The 6,000-nt window shown below is 38.6% G+C and overlaps 1 pseudogene; it reads left to right on the forward strand.

Annotated features, from left to right (window-relative positions):
* Positions 1 to 692: 692 nt before the first annotated feature.
* LOC111527081 lies at positions 693 to 1,842 on the forward strand (annotated as a pseudogene).
* The last annotated feature ends 4,158 nt before the right edge of the window (positions 1,843 to 6,000 follow it).

The raw sequence follows: 6,000 nt of genomic DNA on the forward strand, positions 1-6,000 counted from the left end.
GAAGCTCCTGAGTTTGAACTGTAGGCCTACAAGCATGTGGCCTGGGATGCTACTTTTAGAGTCTCCATGTCAGTTTCCTCGTCTGTAAAACAGGGATTGCAATAAAACTCCATCAAGTGATGGTAAGGGCTAAATAAGATAATACATATATTTTAAAGAGCTTAGAAATGTACCAGGAATAATGTAGCTACTTAGTGAATGATAGCTAATACCACAACTGCGGTTATTACGAGTTGAGTATCCCTCATCCAAAGTGCTTGGGACCAAAGGCATTCTGGATTTCAGATTTGTTCGGATCGTGGAATATTTGCGTTATAACAGTTCAGCATCCCAAATTTGAAAATCCCAAATCCGAAATGTTCCAAGGAACATTTCCTTCTAATGTTATGTCAGTGCTGAGAAAGTTTTGGGATAGGTGTAGCAAACCACCATGGTACACGTTTACCTATGTAACAGACCTGCACATTCTGCACATGTATTCTAGGACCTAAAATAAAATAAAAATTTTTTTTAAAGTTTTGGATTTTGAAATATTTTGAATTTTGGATTTTCAGATTAGGGATACTCAATCTGTATTATTATTATTATAGATAATGGTGTGAACCTATTCACAGAATACGTGTTTAAGGATTTTCATTTAACAAAACTTTTACTGAAAATACAAAAAATAATCAGCTAAATTAGTACCAGTAATGGAATGTAAGGTAGGAAGGTGACAGAAGATGAATAGTTAATACACAATACTAACGGTCTCAAACCCAGCCATGGGGACATAACTGGAAACAGAAAGAAACGGAGATGCCACTGAGAAATTTATGGAGAAGTTTTAGGAACACTTGGAGAATAAGAAGGTGATTCTCAGCATGTGTAGAAAAATGACAACTTGGAGCAAAAGGTTTGGTGCCAAAATTAGGGAGAGAGAAAGGTCAGGGACGTTGATTTATTTTTGCATTGCTTTTATTGCTGAATGTTCTGAAAGGATCATTTCCTGCCCCATGACAAAAAAATGCTCCATCAGCACCAGCCCATGGTCTCCATGGAATCACAATGGAAGGTGCCTCAATCAAATTCAACAAGAGAGGGACTTGTCATTGCAAGTCTCAGTTGATTGTGGGAAGAGGTCACATTTTGTGGAGGACTTTAGAGACAGTCTTTAAAAAAATTCTTGTTACATTTTCAAATTATGAATTGAAATTCTACCACCATCATTATAAAATATTAAACCTCATTTTAATATGAAATAGTAAAATGCTGCCCAGCTCAACATTGGCGATGTTCTCTCTGTGGGCACCATGCCTGAGGGTATGATCGTATGCTGCTTGGAGGAGAAGCCTAGAGACCATGGCAAGCTGACCCAGGCATCAGGGAACTATGCCAGGGTTATCGCCCACAACCCTGAGACCAAGAAGACCTGTGTAAAGCTACCCTCTGGCCCCAAGAAGGTTACCTCCTCAGCCAACAGAGCTGTGGTTGGTGTGGTGGCTGGAGGTGGCCAAACTGACAAACCCATCTTGAAGGCTGGCCGGGCACACCACAAATACAAGGCAAAGAGGAACTGCTGGCCACAAGTATGGGGTGGAGTGTGAACATGAACCCTGTGGAGCATCATTTTGGAAGTGGCAGCCACCAGCATATCGGCAAGCCCTCCACCATCTGCAGAGATGCCTCTACTGGCCAAAGTGAGTCTCATTGCTGCCCACCAGACTGGATAGTCTAGGGAACCAAGATCGGGCAGCAGAAAGAGAACTAGTGCTGAGGGACTCAATAAAGTTTGTCCTTATGCCATCAAAAAAGAGAGAAAGAGAGAGAGAGAGAGAAGAAAGAAGCTGTGAATCATGTTAATCAGTGCTAAATCATGAAAAACTGTCTTTTGTATTTTTTTCCTGAGGAGAAACCTGCAATCTAAGATTGAATTTGTACATGTATTTACATTTCCATCCCCCTCTCTTTACTAAGCGCCTACAGTAGGCATAGCAAGCAGCATACAACGTATCTTATCATAGAGCGGATAATGTCTACATTGACATATCTGATTCAATATCTGACATCTAAAAGTGTGGCCTATATCTTGACTACCCTAAACTTTCATTGTGGATATTATATGAGATCTCTGGGATCTATTAATTTCTTTTTTTTTTTTTTTGAGATAGAGTTTCACTGTCGCCCAGGCTGGAGTGCAGTGGTGCCATCTCAGCTGACTGCAGTCTCCACCTCCTGGGTTCAAACAATTCTCCTGCTTCAAGCTCCAGAGTAGCTGGGATTACAGGCACCTGGCACCAAACCCAGTTAATTTTTGTATTTTGGGTAGAGACGAGATTTCACCATGTTGGCCAGGCTGGTCTTGAACTCCTGACTTCAAGTGAACCTGCCTGCCTTGGCCACCCAAAGTGCTGGAAGTACAGGTGTGAGCCACCACTCCTGCCTGGGATCAATTAATTTCTAACAATACTTTTAACCTTCTGCCAATGTTCCGAATCCATGGGAGAGTAAAGTGAGTAAACACTTGATTTTATTTAAGCAGTTAATCAAGACCGGGCATGGTGGCTCACACCTGTAATTCCAGCACTGTGGGAGGCAGAGGTGGGTGGATCACGTGAGGTCAGGAGTTTGAGACCAGCCTGGCCAACATGGTGAAACCCCATTTCTACTAAAAGTACGAAATTAGCGGGGTATAGTGGCACATGCCTGTAATCCCAGCTACTCAGGAAGCTGAGGCAGGAGAATCACTTGAACCCAGGAGGCAGAGGTTGCAGTGAGCCAAGATCATGCCATTGCACTCCAGCCTGGGCAACAAGAGCAAAACTCCATCTCAAAAAAAAAAAAAAAAAAAGTTAATCAAAATACTTGGAAAAACATTTATCATCAAGTGTAAAAGGCCCTGGTTACCTGTTTCTACTGACAAGGACAACCCCAGCTACAAGGAACCGTTTATTTATGCTGTGTGTTGATTTACTAACAGGAAACTGGTAATAAATTATTCAAAAATTTTTTCTGGAAAATGACAGGAAAGAGATTGGTGAATCCTTCCTTGTTAAATTAGTTGCCTTTTAAAAAGAAAACAGACTCTCAATTTTTCGGTGCAGAACCTAGCAGTTAATAAGGTAGAATCATCTTCTTGAAAGTCAATAAATAATTCTATAAAACAACCATAACTTATTCATGGTAGTGTCTTAAGCGTGATTTAAAAAGACTAATTTGATTTGGAAGAAGTAGGTGGGCATTAGAGGGAAAAGAAGGGAAAATGAGATTTTCTGTATGGGACAAATAATACTCAGATGGAACCTAAGACTGGAAAACTTCAGAAATTATTCATTGTTTTCTTGTTCATTTGTGTGTTTTCTTCTGTATTTCCAGAACTCAGAAACAAAAAAATTTGCTTTAGACAACTTCATTTTGATAATTCAAAGCTTTACTTTTATCTCTCCCTGCTCTTTTTTTCCATAGCCTTTCTTTCTCAATGAACAAATATTTATTGCACACATGTATTATATCAGAAGTTTGCAAGAAGTTTGCAAAGTAAACAAGACAAAGGCGCATAATAACTGATAATGTATTTTCATATCGTCCCCATTAAGGACCAAAACTGGTCACAGAAGATAATAAGGAAACACTATTATGAGTCTCATGTTGGTTCAGTCATTATTTTTATAGACATAAAAATAATACATATAAGGGTTGAATTTCTGTAATATGAAGGCCTCCAAAATGCAAATCTTCCCTCAAATATATTATCGGAGAGACACAGAGTCTTTAAAAAAAAAAAAAAAAAAAAAAAACACAGAAAACTTTTCTTTGGGTTTGTTAATTCATTCAGCATATATTGGTTGATGATCTATTTCTCACACGAGTCTTCAGGGACTACAAGTGTTATTTTGCTGCTGTTTGCTTTCTTTTTTTAGAAAAGCTTTGTAAGTTCAGGAGTATGTGCACAGGTTCATTATACAGGTAAACTCATGTCATGGGAGTTTGTTGTACAGATTATTTCATCTCCCAGTTACTAAGCCTAGTACCCAACAGTTATTTTTTCTGTTTCTCTCCCTCCTCCCACCCTCCACCCTCAAGTAGACCCCAGTGTTTGTTGTTCCCTTTGTGTCCATGAGTTGTCATCATTTAGCTCCCACTTATAAGCAAGAACATGTGGTATTTGATTTTTGGTTTCCTGTGTTAGTTTGCTAAGGGTAAAGGCCTCCAGCTCCATCCATGATCCCCCAAAAGATATGATATCATTTTTTATGGCTGCATAGTATTTCATGGTGTATAAGTACCACATTTTCTTTATTCAATCTGTCCTTAATGGCCATTTAGGTTGATTCCATGTCTTTGCTATTGTGAATAGTGCTGCAATGAGAATTTGCATGCATGTGTCTTTATGATAGAATGATTTATATTCCTCTGGGTATATATCCAGTAATGGGATTGCTGGGTCAAATAGCAGTTCTGTTTTAGGCTCTTGCAGAATCATCACACTGTTTTCTTTGCTTTCTAAGAGCAATCTAAGCTGATGGTTTATCATTTATTTTATTCTTCTATGGAAACCATAGAAAACCGTCAATTTCTGAAGTATGAACCTTTCATGAGTAGTTTGTTCCGCTTCATTCTCCTTAATAATCGTGTAGAATGTCCTGTCTTTTCCTCTAATTATCTCTGTTAGAGAATACTTTGGTTGTAGGTACTCAGACAAATAACCCAGATGGCATGTGCCTATGATACAATCTCTGTAATACCATGCTCAGAGTCTGTATCTTAGACTTCTTCCTTAAGTAAACCAATTATATGTGTATTTAGTTTAGTGACTCACGTGTAACTCACGTATCTCCCATCTCAGCTTAGGAAGCACAGTCCTCTCTCACTGTGGGTCCTACTTATATCATCTCATTTCTTTCCTTTACTTTGCTTATATCCAATTTAGAATCCAATAGCCTGCAAAATACATTCTAATTCAGTGTTTTTTGATCTATAAGGCTCATTCCAGTGCACAGTTCTCTAATCCCATGATTTTACTGCAAGAGTTGTAAAGTAACGTAGGGCTGGATTTACTGCAACCAATTCAAAAGTGTAGATAATGTTCAAATTTTATATGAGTACATTCTGAAGGAATGTTATACCTAACAAAATGCTCTAGCTAATTAGACACTTAAATTGTGGCGGGGTGGTGGGGGGTAGGGGGTGTTTGGGAAATATAGAGAAAGAAGAGAAAAACTGAAATCAATTTCTATCCTCAGAGAAACTTCAATGTGTTTTCAGGGCAGTCTGTGTTTTTACATTACACAAATCACCCAGGGTAACCTTCAGATATAAAAATATAAAGCAATTTTCCATTATCTTATTAGGAGCTCATAGTGAAGAGATAAAGTTCTTCATTTTTTGAGAATATAAATTCTTGTGTTTAATCAGTTTACCTTTAAAGTTGTTGTTTGGTTTGCAGGTTTTTATTAAGATGAAACTTAATGTGCTTCTTAACTACACATTACTTGGGAGTTGGAGATTCCAAAAATAAAAGTAGGATTTAATGTTACGTTTATGCCCAGTTTGTTTGACATGTCTTTAGCATTGGATGTTCCGCAAGCATATTTGCTACCAAACCTGGCCCAGCTGAATGACTTGAGCTAAGAGCAATTTGAACAGATTGTCAAAATACCCAAATCAGAATTTAAAGAGGAAACATAAAACAGAGAGAGTAACTGAGAGGTTAAACTAGCAGGGTGGCCTATGGAGAAACTACATCAGACCTTGTTTTGTGGCCATTATCTCTTCAGGATGGAATAAAAGGTATCTCTCACCTCTCTTAGGAGGGCAACCAAGCTTTCACATTCCTAAGGACAACACATTTTACCACCAGGGAACAGGTATTAATTAGCCCTCTTGAGTGTAAGTTGGGCAGCTTTAGATGCTGAGTGCAGAGAAGAGCTGCTGTTTAGTCAAGGCCAGTATGAAACTCTGTATTGGGGGTAGGGAGTTGAAGATTGAAAAGGAGAGTGCTTTGTGCCACCTTCTGCATAC

The sequence above is a fragment of the Piliocolobus tephrosceles genome, chromosome 19 (assembly GCF_002776525.5).
Source record: "Piliocolobus tephrosceles isolate RC106 chromosome 19, ASM277652v3, whole genome shotgun sequence".
NCBI lineage: Eukaryota > Metazoa > Chordata > Mammalia > Primates > Cercopithecidae > Piliocolobus > Piliocolobus tephrosceles.